This window comes from Sciurus vulgaris (genome assembly GCF_902686455.1).
Source record: "Sciurus vulgaris genome assembly, chromosome: 11".
Taxonomy (NCBI): domain Eukaryota; kingdom Metazoa; phylum Chordata; class Mammalia; order Rodentia; family Sciuridae; genus Sciurus; species Sciurus vulgaris.
Window position 1 is genome coordinate 42,985,321 of NC_136472.1, and position 16,447 is coordinate 43,001,767.

The window sequence follows — 16,447 nt, forward strand, 5'->3', positions numbered from 1 at the left end:
AAGAGAAATGGAATAAGAACTAGAGGACAGAAGACTTGGTTTGGGATTCCTGGAAATTCAAGAGAATAAATTTCACCCCATAGAAGGCAATGATCGCTGTGCCTATTTGCAATGACAGGAAAGTAACTATTCCATTTAGCCCGTAGACAGGTTGACATTTATCACTATAGCTGCACAATCATTTCTCTGACATTACTCCTTGTGGCAAAAACAGTTTAAAAATCTTTATCTGTTCTGGTTTTCAAATGATTATTAGCCACTTCATTAAAAAGCTGGTGATTATACAAGGTCATTGGTTCAACTAATTCCTAAAAGAACAACTAATAAATCCACACAAAGGAACTTAGAAGAAACACAACTGGAAGAAACTTTAGAAATTATTCAAGACACACTCTTTACTTTGAAGAGGTACTTGTACTGGGTATTGTGGATGTATTTGCCACAGTAATTTTTACTTTGAACAATTCTTTGACTCTGGTTCTTGCACTTTCTCCATCATTTTTCCCTGTCCTTAAATCTAAGTCCTTCAGTCTGACATGGAGAATCTCAAGACAATTGCTTTCCCTACTTTTATTTTACATTGGTTTTCTAATGTATGTCTCTCCTCCTCTTATAATCCATTGTCATTCTCACCTCTCCAACCTGGTTTTACACAGTTTCTATTTTCTTTTGTTGATAGTATCCATCAACAACTAGGTGAAAATCCTCTTCCCAACAATCACATGTAACTCTCAGTTAAAGTGGATAAGCACTTTTTCCCTGAGTTTATAGAATGTAGTCTGAAACAGCACATAGGAGCTGTAATTTCTTATTACTTAATGGAGGCCATATGATAGGGTAGAAAGACCTGGTCTTTGAAGTCAGACAAGTACAGATTTTAATATCACTTCTATTCTTTGCCTATAGTGTACCCTGAAAAATGTATTAGTAAGGACAGGCTCTGCTTTGTCTTAGTAAATAAACTCTCAGATCTCTGTAATTCCATGCATGAAAAATTTATGTCTCACTTGAACTAGTTCCAATATGGATCAGCAGCTCTTGAGGGTCTGATAGTTCTTCCAAGCAATCACTCAGGGATGCAGGTTGCTTCCATTCATTGACTCCTTCATCTCTGCATACAGCCTTCAGCTTCATTCTGAAGATAAAAGGGGTAGAAATAAATAAGCTTATAACTGTCTTGTTCAGACAAAGGCTTGTTTCATTTAATTTTCATTTCATTGGCCAGAACTGATCAATAGCCTCCAGAATATCAAGGCACACAAGAACTGTATGCTAGGAAGAAGTTGAGGACTGAATACGAGTGGGCCCTAATGGTCTTTATTATAAATCATACAGATTTCCAGAGATACCTCTGATTGTTTCTATGAGCATAAAATAAGACAGTGTAAAGTACCTAGTGTCTGGGGCATAAATGGTAAATGATCACCATTTCCTCCAACAAAGCTTCTTACTACCACTACACCTTACTCATTTCTTCTTCTTGAACACATGCCTGGCTGAATATTACTAAGTTTGCAAATCAAAACAGCATAGTTCTCTGGCAGTGTCCTCTAAAACCAAGACTCGATTGGGTTCCATCTTCTCTTCAAATTTCTCTTGCTTCTTTCCAAACAATATCTATATGATTTTGAGATGCTTAACAATTGTCCTAACACCTGCATTCAGTGTAAAGTCACTTCTTAAGATTGTGTGCAGAACTGCATATTTTCAGTTTGTTTTCTTTCTTCTTTTTCCCTAACTTGGAAAACATAGTCATACATGGGTTATTCTTCAGATAAGAGTTTAATGATGAGTACCCTAATGTCTTCAACAAGCTATCATCTTGATGCAGCCAATAGATAGGTAGGTTCAACAATAAATTTGGTTCCATTGATGTGCATCTCTCTACATATTGATTTCCATTCAACTTAAAAGCATAATAATAAAGGCACAGAAGGAAATTAAAAGTATAATTTGCCAAAAATCCTTTCATTTTAATACAAATGTTTTAAAATTTACTATGATTTTTTATCTTTTTAATTTTTCTTCCAGTTTCCATTCCTTAGAAGAAATGATCAGAAACAATCTGTGACTGGTTCATAGAGAACCTAGGCAGAAAGAAAATTAGGATCGCAGGGTTTGTAACATCTCCTTTCCTTTCTTGGCATCTTCAATTTCTACATTTATTGGATCACACTTCCCCCTTCTTTTGAGAAATCCTTCAGTTGGAGGACTTGGAACTATCCAGCCCTTCATGATCTTCACCTCTTTCCTCCTTTACTCAGTTATTTTACCTTTTTAATCATCTCTGAGCACATATGCTTCAGAAAAATGAAACACAGTGGGGAGAATCACAGCATCAAAGGGAAGTAGATTTTAGGTATTTTGCTGTTACAGTTTGACTGAACACAGCAGGCCATTCAGAGGTAGTCTTTCCTAGCCATGAAGGAGAATATGTCTCCATCTGGGCCAAAAGATAAGGCCATTTCCATAGCTCAGATAAATTGCTTTGAGCTTTCCAGGGAAGACACTCTATTACAAAAAAAAAAAAAAAAAAAAAAAAGACACTACTACAGAAAGTGTAATGAGAGAAGCCTTCAGCATTTCTGCTGCATCAAGAGCTCCTGAACTCAAACAAGTTAGTGATTACATTCTTCCAGTTCAGAATGGCTGAGGGGTGACCAATGGGTCATGGCCAGAGTCTGCGATCTTTCACCTACGTAAGTTACTGAAGTTTATTTAACATTTTCCTCTATGGGTGAACTTTTTTCTTCAGAGTCTCGAAAAACAGAAAATCCTAGAAAAATTATTTCTAATTATGTCCTCAGGAATCATGCTGGAGGCAGGTGAGTCGAGTGGAATTTTCTTTCTCTGACCTTCAGAATTGTCTTGCCCCAGGGAATGGCTGTTGTCCTGACTTCAGAGGACACACTGTCTTATGTACATACAAAAAATAGGAATTAGGTCCTTTTCATAGCTCAGATTATGTGGGTCTCCAAAGAATATCCCTCCAAAGGTTTCTGTTGCTCAAAAGTTGTAGTCCTACTAGATTCCATAAGCTTCACAGTGTCTGACAACTCCCTACCTCTATTTCTGAAACCATTTCCCACCACTTTGTCAATTCTTCATCCACTCTGGTCAAAGTGGCTCTCTTAGCAGAATGGCCCACTTATCCTTGTTTCCTTGGGATTTCCCCAGTATTATCAGCAAAGCCTAGTGTTCTTGGAATATTCAGTCCTCAGTAAACCAAGATGGTTGCTAACCCTGTTTGCAAGAATTGCTAGATTATACCAAGTCCTTCCTCTGAGTCTTTGCATTTGTTTTGCCTTCTGCCTGGAATACTGCTTCCCCATACCTTCATAAGCTATGTGCTATTACTCTTTTAATAAATTCTGCTGAAATTTCATTCCTTCCTACCAGAATATCTTAATAAACTCTTGCCTATTACTTTTTTCTCCTCAATCTATCCTTGTCCTGCTTCTTCTATTATTATTGGACATGCTTTGTTTTATGTTTATTTATTTTTGATTTTCTTCATGTGAAAACAAGTCCTATGACCTTGGGAACTTAACCTATTTTGCTTACCTCTGTATTTCTAGCACCTAGCAGAACGTTTTGATTTTAAAAGGTTCTCAAAATTATTAGTTGAAAGAATTATTGAATAAAAATTGAGAAGAAATGCCATTTGTTATTTGATAACAAAAAAAATTCTTGTTCTCAATTTGCTTTTTTAAGACTTTGTGGCAAATTTGGACAAATTATACAATTTGCACGAAATAGGAAACTTGAAATAACAGAGAATACTATTTTCCGCAGAACTGACTAGCACAAATCTTTCAAACTTTTAGAGTATAAGAATTTAATGTGTTTAACACGTGTAATTTTTTTTATCTTCAAACAATTTTGTCATGTCAGTAGAATGAGTAACCTTCTTTGAATGGTATTTCTGTGATTCAAAATGACACTGGAGAAGCCATATAAGGCACAGATGTTGTATCCAGAGTTAGTCTCCCATTCTGAGTCATAGTTTGACCAATAACAGAAAGAAAAAACAATGTGATTATATGTAACTCACTGGGTGGAATGGCCTGGAGGAGACAGGATTAGGAAGAGAAAATTATATATAGATCTCATTGTTCTAAGTGCCTTGGCAAGTTTCCTTTAATCGCAAAGCTGAGCTCTTGATAAGTTGATTTTAAAGATGTGGTAATGGTGGTGATTAATCTCTTCTTCCCTGCGGTCCCATAGACTTGGTGTGTGCCTATATTAGAGCACTAACTAATCTATCTTGAATAAGAGATACTTATGAGGGTCTTCCTCATCCAACAGATCATGTATCCCAGAAAATGAACAGGCTGACTGACTCACTCTAGGGCTTTTTTGTTTTTGTTTTGCTCTAGCACTTGAAATTTGAGGTCTAGGTACTCAATTAATGATGGTGAAACTGATGTGAACAATTGAAAACAAGAAGTTAGAATAGTATCCATGTCAAAAAGAGGAACATACTTGTATGTATCATGTTCTCATTTTCATATAATTTAGGAAAGTTTTTAAAAAGATCTCTTGAGCCTCCTGGGCTTATGGATAATAAGTCAAGGTCAGGAGCAAGGCCGTCATGAAACAAATAGCCTCAGAAGTCCTCCCTTAGTATATTGGTGTGTGCAGTGCATTTCCATTTTTCCACATTTTGACTATCCTTTGTCATGGCAATCTTTTCAGCTTTTTGCTTGTTAGATGTATGAAGTATGCTATATGTCTTTCACTTTGTTTTTCTCTGATGCTCGGTGAGATAAAGTGCCTTTTAAATTTTTTTCTTTTTATATAAACTGTATTTTCTTATATGTTTGCCACCTAGGAGATTTGCCTTTTTCCTTTCTACTGATTTGGAGGAATTCTTTGTGTATTGGAATTATGTACCTAGAATTTTAATTGTGCTTTTGTAAATCTATTATATTTCATGTTCATTTTTATGAGGGCCAAAAGCAATGATTTATTCCATGAACTTTCTATGTTTTTGTGTCTTTTAAAGGGAACCATTCCCTACAATAAAATTTAAAAATATTTTACATTTTTCACAATACTTCAATAGCTAAGTTTTATTTTTTGGGTCTATCAAAAATTCAACTTGTTAAGTGTATGAGTTACAGAGTCTTAATTGTGTTATTTTTCTAGTAAATAGCTTATTATGTGAATGCGATTTATTTAAATCTCTCTTTTTCTAATTAATTTGACATGCCATGGATCTGGTCTATTTCAGTATTAATAATGCTGTTTGTTGTTTTCTTTTTGTCTTTGGTTGAAGTGCATTGAATATATATACATGCCTGAAATTTTTCATTTGAATTTGAAACACATTAACAAATTGTGTGAGATTACTTTTTAGAGCCAGCCATAGCAGCACGTGTCCATAATCCCAGCAACCTGTGGGGACTGTGGTAGGACAATCACAAGTGTGAGGCCAGCCTGAGCAACTTAGTGAGGCCCTAAGCAATTTAGCAAGACCCTGTCTCAAAAATACAACAATAACAACAACAACAAAATAAATAAAAGGGGTGAAGATGTGGTTCAGTGGTAAAGTGTCTCTGGGTTCAACATAAAGTATAAAAATATTTTTTATATTTTCATTAATACTCATTAAAATAATCAATTACTTCAGAGAATTTTGTCTATAATAATAAATCTTGTTCATGAACTTGGTATGCTACTCAGTTTATTCATAAATATTTAGCTTGACACTTTTTAATGTAAGTCTTGAACCTTTTTATTAGCGATATTTTTAGAGATTTTCCTACTTTTGTTTAGTGCATATAATATCCCTTCCTGTTATTGAGGTTCAGAGAAGGAACCCTAGAGTATGATGCCTTTATGTACTGAGACAAAGGCAGCCTCCTGGTCTTTTTGACCTTCCCTCTCTCCCTGACTCTCCTTTTTATTTTTTTAATTAATTAATTAATTAATTAATTAATTAATTTATGTTTGTAATCTTCTTCCTTTCTCCCTGTTTGGAAGCACAGCAAGCAGGAAGGGGCTTTCATTGAAGATCATCCAAAGAAGTACAATTTTTTTTCTTGTCTTCTTACTGAAATTTCATTAACCAAGGAAGATGAACTCATGTCAGAGGAAGAGACTGAAAATCAATGCAGAGCCCAGAATGCAGAGCCCAGAGAAACTTTGTTCCAGGAGACTTTCTTTGGTTTCATTGTTTTCTGTAAAATCATTGACTATTTTTCTAAAATTGTCAGCCCCCCTCTTCTTTCTTCCTTATAAAGAAAGTATGTGAGCTTCAACCATCTGGTCTCTTCTTTGAATTACATTCATCTTTTGTATGACTTCTATGCTCATATATGTTAATAAAATTTATATGCTTTTTCTCTTGGTAATATTTATCTGTTGTTGATTCATTTCAGTAGAGTCAGTTCATACCTTCAGATGGAAAGCTTGAACTTTTATATAATGTCCAAGACTTTATTTTTAAAATCTGGTTACTGATGGTACAGAGAAAAATGAGTTAGAAAAAAACATGTTGAATATAAATTTGCCCTTCCTACAATATTTCTCATTAACTCGCAAATAGCTTTTTCAGCAACCGTGACTTTGTGATTTATAATTATAAATATGTATTTGGTCTTTGTCTCCTTTTCTAGACACACAGCTCCTAAATGCCTTTGGATTTTCCAAAGTGATAAGCATCTTTCTATATGGTTATGAGATGACTAATGGTTGGAGGCCCATGGACACCCTAAGGATGGAGGCTGGTTGCCTGGAAAAACAACTATTTGATTAGAGGATTGGAATTTTTGACCCTACCCCCATTCTCTAGAGAGAGGAGATGGGATGGAGATTGAGTTGATTACCAATGCCAATTTAATCAATCATGCATAGGTAATGAAACCTCCATAAAAAAAGGTTTCAGAGAGTACTTGTGTTACTAAATATGTAGAGTTGAAGGCAGAGGGGCACCCCAAGAAGGCATAGAAGCTCTCTGTACCTCATACCTTGCCTATAGATCTCTTCTGTCTGACCATTCATTTGCATTCATTTAGAGAAAATGGGTTAACATAAGTAGAGTGTTTTCTTGAGTTCTGTTAGTGATTTTACCAAATAATTGAACCTGAGGATAGGATTGTGGAAATCTATAATTCATAACCTGTTGGTCAGAAGCATAGAAAAAATAACCTGAGACTTGCAGTTGGCATCCAAAGTGAGGAACTGCTTTGTGGATTGAACCCTTTACCTGTGGGGTCTGCAATCATTCAAGATACTGTCAAAATTGAATGAAATTAGCTGATACACATTGGCATCTGAGAACTGGTCAGCATGAAGGATAAAAGTCCACTCATCTGATCACAGTAGTATTTCTGTATTGAGTGTGAGAAGGGGAAAAACAGTAGGCTCTCTCTCCTATCATTTAGAGGGACATTTTTGATTTCACAGATAATCATATTATATGTAAATAAACACAATTTTGACTCTCCTTTCTATTATTTATAACTCATTTCTTTTTCTATCCTTTTGCAACAATTTGGACATCGAGTACACTGTGTGAGTAGCAGGAAAACATGCTCTGTTCTTATTTTTAGTATTATTTATTTAATAAATACTTATTAGGTTTCTAATGTGTGTCAGAAACTATTCATTAAATAAGACCAAATCTAGTTTATATTTTAGTGAGAGATGCACATGAAGTATAATATCCAACATAAAGACCTGAGATATATGAAATGTTAGAATGTGAAAATGCTATGGTTGAAGAAAATACAACATAAAATAAGTAAAATCAGGAAGATTGGAGTGCCAGGTGGTAGTGGGATGGTGCTGGATAGAGCTCATGGAGGAAGTGATATTGGAGCTGTGTCCAAAGGTGGTAAGATACTTAACTTTGTGGATACCTGGAAAAAAAGCATTGCGGACAAAGAAAATGCCAGTGTAATGGTTGGAGTGTGCTTGGTGCATTTGAAGAGCAGCGAGCAGGCCAGTGTGTCCAAAGCAGAAGGAACAACAGGAGAGGAAGGGGAGATGAGGTTAGGGGTATCGTGAGGTCATATCAAAAAGCCATAGAGAAAAAGCTTCTGAGTATAACTTAGTGTAGAATGGAGAGCCTTTACTGTGTTTTGAAATAAAGATGGTATGATTTGACTTAATATTTTAAAAATATCACTCTGGTTGTTATTAGAAAATTAGTTAATAGGGACCAATGATTCTTTCTTGAGAAGGAAGACCATGTTGAAGATGATTTTGGTGATGTGTGCAGGAGAGGAAGCTGATTCAGGCTGCCGTGGAAGTATGGAGACATGGACATGGCATGAATATAGTTTGATGGTAATCAAGACACCCTAATGCATTAGCAGTGAAAAGTGAACTAGCAGGTCCATTAATGCTGACACTCTACTGCCTCTTTAGGTCTCACAACTGAAATCTTGAATTTCAGTCAGCCAATATGATCCAACCTGTAGGTGGAATAGAAGTTCAGTTTTTGATATGGGAAATTTGGGATGACAGTGGATAGACAAATGAAATTGTTATGTTGACAGATGCATGGGTCTGGAGTATAACTGAAGGTATAGAATTGAGAGTCATCAGCATTGTTGGTGTTGGTAACTGTGTAAGTGAATGACATCCTTATGGAAGTGAAAGCAGGAAGGAGAATTGGCCCTAGGAGTAAGTTCTGGGGATTTCTTTTTTCCATGTTTTTAATTGGTTCATTATAGTTGTAGCTAATGGTGGGATTTGTTATTGGTTACAAATGTGTACATACATAATATAACAATATAATTTGGTCAGTTACATTCCCCAGCATTTCTCCTGTCCCTCCCTTCCTGCTTCTCCCTGGTCACTTTCCTATACTCTACAGATCTCCCTTTGCTTTTCATGAGTTATGGAGATTTCCAATGAACAAACAAGACTTTGATGAAGTGACTGGTGAGGTAAGAAGAACACCAATGAGTGTGGTGTCCTGTGAGATAAGCATTGGAAAGTATATCAATGAACAGAAGGATCGACCATCAAATGTGTTTGATTTGAAATGTAGAGAAAGTTTAAAATCCCTATTTCAAAATACACTTCATTGATTTATTTTCTTTTCTTTCTTTTCTTTTTTTTTTTTTTTTTTTTTAATAGAAACTTCTCATGGTACAGAACCTGCCAGCAGACAGATGAAGACACCTGTCCCTATCTGCATGTGGAGTCATAAGCAGTGATTTTCTAACTTGGCAGCACTCCTTTGAGTTGACATTTCCAATACCACCTAGAGGACCAGGAAATTCAGTCAGGCTGGCAGCACCAGAGGAGGGCCTGATCAAATCCCTCCTGGCAAACGCTTACTCAAGAAATAAAAGAAAATGGAAGACCCTGGGCATACGTCCCAAAGTATTATAGAGAACTTTTTGGAAGTAACTGCTGATGTTCAAATATACAAAGTTTTCCAGATTTGATTTATTTGGATCTAGAAAATCTTTGAAAAAAAAACTTTAAAAATAAGGATAATGTCATTACTTTCCTACTCTAACACCCACACAGGATGACAATGAGACTTAGGAAGATTAATCTCAATTGCTCGAACCCTCCTGTCTATAGATAACATTATCTTGTATTATATGAGTATTGTGAGTAAAAGTGTTTGCACCTACACAGATTCTAAAATGACTTCTAGTTTTTTTTTTTTTTTTTCCTTTTCATGGTTGGGTAGTTTTGCTCATTTTTCCTCCTTCCTCTCCTCCTTCCTTCATTCCTTCCATCTGTCACATCAGTAAATTTTGCAGGCAAGTTGCCTTTCTTCATGGAAATCCTAGGAATTAAATTAAAGCTTACACAAAGACTGATACAGATACAGAAATAATAATTTATGTCATAAAATGTTATATAGTACATTAAATTTTAAGAAAAAGGTAAGACTTTCTAAAAGAAAAAAATTATTTAAGCCAAAAGGATAAAGAGAATATAAAGTAATGCCATATATGGAGGTTTCTTAGACAATGGAAACAGTTTATGTGAACACAGAAAATGAACAAGACTATGTCTAATAAGTTTTAAATTTAGATTGACAGCCAATACTATGTCAAAGAGAGAATCACATTCTCTCCACATACTTCTTTTGGTATCCTATACCAGAAGAAAAGGGCTTCCTGTTACATGTCACAATATAACCCAAATGTACCTGCACCCCAAAGTTTAGATAACATATATGCTAAAAAAGCAAATTACAGTGAATGATGCTAGAAGGGCAATAAGTTGCTGCATCAATTAATAAACACTCTGCTTTAATATGTATTATATAAAACATGATTAAATTCTATGCAAACAAAATTATTTGCATCCTCAGAGGTACATATGGTAGGGAATTTTACCAGTGTGGCAGAAACTCAAAGCAAAAGAAGCTTAAACATGATAAGCTTTTATTTTCTCTCACGTAATTAATTGTCTGAATATAAGTATACCATAGAGTTGGGATGATAGCTTCATGGTGTGAAGGGTTCAGACTCCTTACAGCTCAATGATTCCTAGAATGCTGCTCTCATCTGAGTCTTTCAAGAAGATCCATATGAAGGAGAAAGAAGTTAGGGAAGGGGAACAACAGTTCCCATTAGAGACACAATTCAGAATTGTCTTCTATTATGTTTGCTTTCTTTATTTTTAAAATTTTTGGCACTGGGAATTGACTCCAGGAGATGCACCCCTAACACCCCACCCCCAAGTTTGTTTGTTTGTTTGTTTGTTTGTTTGTTTGTTTTGCAATGTTGGGGATTGAACACAGGGCTTTGTGCTTGCAAGACATCTTTGTGCTTGCAAGGCTTGCAAGCTATCTCCCCAGCCCCTCCGCCCCCCCAGGCTTTTAAAATTTTGAGACAGGGTCTTTCTGTCCTCAAACTTGTGATCCTCCTGCCTCAGCCTTCAGAGTAGCAGGGGTTACAAGCGTGTGCCACCAAGCCAGGCTCAAATGTGCTCTTAAGTCTATACCTAGGTAGAGTTTGTCACAGGGTTACATGTCCATGTGATAAGGGAATATATTTGTTACTCTAGGCAGTAATATGCCCAAATGTAACATATGAAAAAGTAAATAATACTGCATAAATGGAGGAAACTAATATTTGCCATTACTTGAAAAAGGAAGAAAAGCATAATGACAGTTTAAATGATGCAAGAGTGGGTGAGATATTAAGGATGCCGGAATCAAGCAGCCTAAATGTTAAAGAAGAAAGGCAGTGACTTGGGAATAAGAAGAGGCATGAAACTAATTTCCACTGGGGAATCATCACAGAAAAGAGAACAGCTGAGATGAACTCTGAAGTGTATGTCAGGATCCAACAGGAAGAGAAGAATGAGCATGGTCCAGGAGGAAGAAGCAGCTGGTTACAGTATCCTCCTTGATGATCTGTCTGTGCCTGTTGCACCTAATGCTGTATCCACCCTTAATCTGTTGTCAAATGATTTTAAAGAATAATTTTAGTTACAAATCTTGATCAAAGTAATCAGTATTATCCAGCATAATTTTAAAAAGTGAATTCTGGAAGTTTCTGAATCACGATGAGTACATTCCTGAGTGGTGAGATCCTACTTCATTGACCTAACAAAAAGACAAAGCTAAGATTCTTCTTAGAACCATTAATCTGCAAAACATGTGGCAATAAACATAACTTCCTTTTATATTTTGAAGTCATCCCCAAAGCAAGGTAAACAGTGAAGTAGGATCTACAAAAGTCTATTTCAAGAACATTACAACCCATAAAAAGGGGATTAACTAACCTCTGGCCTGATGAAAAAATAATAATCATAATTTCCATTAGAATATCAATTACAGTATTTTTTACATATATATTACTGATTTATTCTTAAATCAATGACTGGCATCATTATCCTAGTTTTAATGCTATAAACCTTACAGTAAAAAGACATTAAGAAATCACTCAATATCAGATATGAAGAGTTTCTGAGCTGAGAATCCAATCCAAGTCATAACAAGGGGACACATTGACAGTTATGAAAAATTAAAACTTCCCATGTGTACATTTTCTGGCAGTGGGGAAAAGTGAAACCAAACATAAAGAATTAAGTAGCAATTAGCTAAATACATTATGATATGTTTATTGAGATGTAACCCCATGGAAACTGAGGAGCATCTGTAGTTCCTGAGAATTGGAGAAGGGTTGGAACTGTATCTCTCATTTTCTTAATTTGAGTTTTCTCAAGAATAGAATGCTAGAACACTCTGATATGAAATTCATTCCATAAGGATATGGTCTAATAACGTATCCAATGTAGTCACATTATTTAAAAACTGTATTGCTACAAAAATCTATTGACAGAAATGTGGTAGTAATTCATCAAAACAATGTTCAAGCAGATTAATTGTGGAGAGACAGCTATTTTGGTTAATTAATAAAAGTCTAAATTTTAACCACTTTAATAGAATATTACTTGCATATAAACAATGTGCAAGCTAATTGTAAATTCTCCTGGGTATATTTTAACAAAATGTTTTCAATTTGCAATGCATACATATGTCTAAAGGTTTATTAAATAAATCTATATTCTGATGTAAAATATCTATTTGCTTAAGATTTTTGTTCTTCAGACTTGTAATCACTCTAAAGACATGTTTTAGTCAAGGAAAATGGTTGTAATTTACATTACAGAATGAGTAAAGTTGTCTTGTCTTGAAGACAATATGTATCGTAATGCCTTTGAAGTATGCATGTTTACTAATGGTAATAGTTACTGTACATTGATCAACTTTGTGTCACACCATGTGCGTGTGTGTGCACATGTGTGCATGTGTGTACACATGTCCACCTAAAAACAATACTGAAAAGCAGATTTCATCATCCTATTTTATTAATGTGGCTACTAAGAATCAAAGGGATTATGTGATTTGGCCAAAGTTATATAGTTTTAAGGCAGGGAAACAAAACTAATTCTAGTTCTGTGTAATTTTACAACCTAAGTCTTTTCCACTATATCAAGTTTATATGTGTGTGTGACAGTCTCTAAAAAGAGTTGTACCCTCACAGGAACATCTGTGTTGATACCAGTGTTCTATTTCTTGATCCAGGTGTTAATTACACAATTGTTTGTCTTATATAGCAATTTTTCTGTACTCTTTTTGCATTTCACATGTGAGATATAATTTTATAATAAAACAGTAAAATAAATATTGCTTCTCTAAGCAAGGTCTTTGTGACAAAGTCATTTCTGTATTGGTTGGGATTGGGCAAGGCTCTCCTAAGCACATAGAGGTGAGTCTCAAGCTATAGGAAGTCATTTGTATTGAAGGAAGACAGAATGCTGTGAACATATTTAACTTCTGTGAATTTGTAAGATGTGGATCTGGGACACACAAAGTGGAGAGTGAGTGAAAGGAAAACATTTATTGTCAGTGTACACATCTAAGGGCAGTATCAATCACCTACTCCTTAGAACAACCATTTGCTTTGGTTTTTATGATACCCATTTGAAACAAAGAAGTTCAGTATATTTGACATGAATAAGAGGCTATACTCTGACTTACATATACATCTGGGTCCATCAAGTTATTGAACAAGGATTCAGGAGTTAATAGCAGTGAAATAAGTTGTCAGGAAATAGAGGTGAGTACTAGGCATGGTCTCAAGGCAACCATACTGTATACTCTGAGATTTACCTACCAGGGTTCTAGAATTCCTGTTCTGTGGAGTGATAATGTAGTGTCAAACAATACCAGTGGTAGAAAGGATGGCTATACAATGGTGCTACAGGACGGAACCGTCAAGTGTCAAGCTGCCTCTAATACACAGTGGAGTACATTGGTAGTTTGGGCAAACTGTGTTCTATAACCAGCTCAGTGTCCAAATGCCTGTGTGAAGTTAACTTCAATTAACTTCCCTGGGAGTTTGTTTCACCTTCACTTAAAAGCAAGATAGGACTTCATGTGAATGCTCTTTGGACAATGTAAACACCTTTACAGATACTAGATATCCTTATTTTAGGCTTAGTGCCCAGCTTGCAACTAGGCCAGCCATTTTAACCACAACATGGCTCTGCTAATTGGTTTGCTGACCTTCATTTCACTTGCTACTGCTGCCCTGTGACATAGAAGATAAGAAAGGAATATGAAGTTTGATATATCTAAATTAACTGTGGAACAATCTTGCTGAAATGCACACACACTGTTTACCAATGAAGAGTGCAAATAGAAAGTCTTCCATTTGCCTTCTGCAGTATGCCAGTTTTATTTAGTTCAGGTTAATTTGTCTTCATTTGGGGAGAGAATATCTGGATAAGAATCTAATGTAATCCATACTAGGGTCTCTAATTCTACATGTGGAGGTGATTTTGTTTACTAGAAGAGCTTCATTTTTCATAACTTCTTTATATTCTACCTTGTTCCAGATAATGGGTAAACAGATGTCCAAGAATATCAATTGAAGGGGAAAGAAATATGGAGTGACCATCTCAAAGAGTTCTTCTGTCAGTCAAAAATTCTACCTCATGTTTTCATCCATGTTGTAGCCCATAAATTTTGGTACATTATGTTTCCTTTTTTATTTGCTTCACGTACATTTGTGATTCCCTTTTTGAGTTTTTTCAGTGGCCCCTTGTTCAATAGTATATTGTTCAGTTTCCATGAAATTGTATAATTTCTTAAGTTTCTTCTGTGGTTTCTTTAAATGAAAATGGCTGCAAAAACTGGTTATATTGTTTGCCATTTCTCTTTGACTCACCACCTACAGAGAATAACCTTGCAATGTGACTAAGATGTCATGGAATAAAGTTTAGAAAGTTATTTGTTTAAAATACCGACAACTGGACAGTGGGCTGAGAGCCATAAACACAGACACCTGCAGAACAAATTTGCTTTTGGAATCAGAAACCAGTGTCCAAATACGCAGGACCTTCTGAAGCATCTCGAATATTTACACAGTAATCTGACTTGAGAGCCTCCTCACTTTTCTCTTTTCCACTAATTTAGTCACTCACTGGCAACTTTGTGAGTTCCAGCAGGGGTCAGGAACCCCCAAAGCAATTGGTCCTGTAATCACAGAGAATCAGGACGGAAAGCTATTCATTGGTGAGCCAGTATACCCCAAGGGAATTGGGGGTGTTGGGAAGCAGACTGTTCACCACAATGTACTTCCTATTCTTCCATGCAACCTGGATTCATATGCCTCCTGGGAGGCTGGCTGAATCACCTTCTTGGAAAGAGTCATCATTTTGATAGACTTTCCTGCCAGGAAGTGTTATTTTCAACCGACATTTTGTTTTCTTTAGTTTCTGGTTAAATCTCCTTGGATTATTTATTCAGCCTGGGGAAAGATACTGGTGCACTGAATGGTTATGTCTTCTAGATAGATCTGAATTCATGCTTAACATCATTTTATTTCTTCCTATGATCCAAAGTACTTGCACACATTTTTTGTCTACCAGGATTTCCCTTTAGTGTTGGACTGGAGTTATTCTCCTGGTAATAAGTTTCATTAGTCTTGGAAACAAAATCCAAAATTTCTTGAACTTGTTATTGTTGAAGCTTTATGGGGCTATATTATTGTTCTCTCCTTAATGAAGTGACCTTTCAACAATAGACCCTGTGACTTGTCACCAGGTCATATGTTCAATGTCCCCTCTTATCTCCTGAACATTTCTGTTGTTTTGTGCTCCACATTTCCTTTTCATTTAAAATTTTCTATTCCTTAGAGATATATTAATGATAAAGTGCCTCTTCCTTTTCCAAGTATTTCCCAAGTTGATGAATCTGAGTAAATAAGAAGACTCATTACTTTTATGCAAAAGGAAATTTAGACAAAGAAACAACTAACCTACAGAGGGATCCACTGTGTGTCAGTTCTGGGGAATTGGCAGCACAAAGGAATTGATGATACAGTGATGAATAACAAAAGGAGGGCCCCATATCATTTAATCCTCATAATCATTACTTGCTCCCCATTCTTGCCATTTTATAGTGGAGAAAATTGAGTTATTTATGCAAGACCATTCTTTTGAAGAGATTAAAATGGATTCTATACCTTCTTTACTTCACAGAGTTCTTTCTATCATGGTACATGGTACTCTGCACCCTTTCACTTCCAAGTAAGTAAAGCTGGAAGGTGACATGGCTCCAGATTTCTTTGGGTGTTGTGTATTTGTCCATGCTAAAATGTATATCAATTTTCACATAGTTCCACATATTTGGAGACGCCTCTTAGCAATCCTTGTTCCTAGCTGTCATATGCTGTTCCTAGGTTTCTGGACATTTTGTCTTTCCTTGTACATGTCAGTTGGAATCTTGGAGGAAGATGAAAGTATTCAGAGGAAATCACACCTGGTTTCAGGATTTACAAGGTAAGGACAAACCATGGCTTATACTCCTTGTACTCAGCTAGAATGATTTAGGGGATCTACCTTTACCAACTTGAACAAACAGGACGTAGACCAAACTCAATAAGCACTAGTCAATGAACCAGAATGTCTAGTTTTACACCTGGAGTATGTGTCCAGGCAC

At 35.8% G+C, this 16,447-nt stretch overlaps 1 long non-coding RNA gene across 1 annotated transcript in view; it reads right to left on the minus strand.

Moving 5' to 3' along the window:
• Positions 1-988: 988 nt before the first annotated feature.
• Positions 989-16,447, minus strand: part of LOC306640711 — a 431,473-nt gene continuing 416,014 nt past the window's right edge. The window contains exon 4 of the long non-coding RNA XR_013757870.1: positions 989-1,135. This is a non-coding gene — a long non-coding RNA (uncharacterized lncRNA). The remainder of the gene's footprint in view (positions 1,136-16,447) is intronic.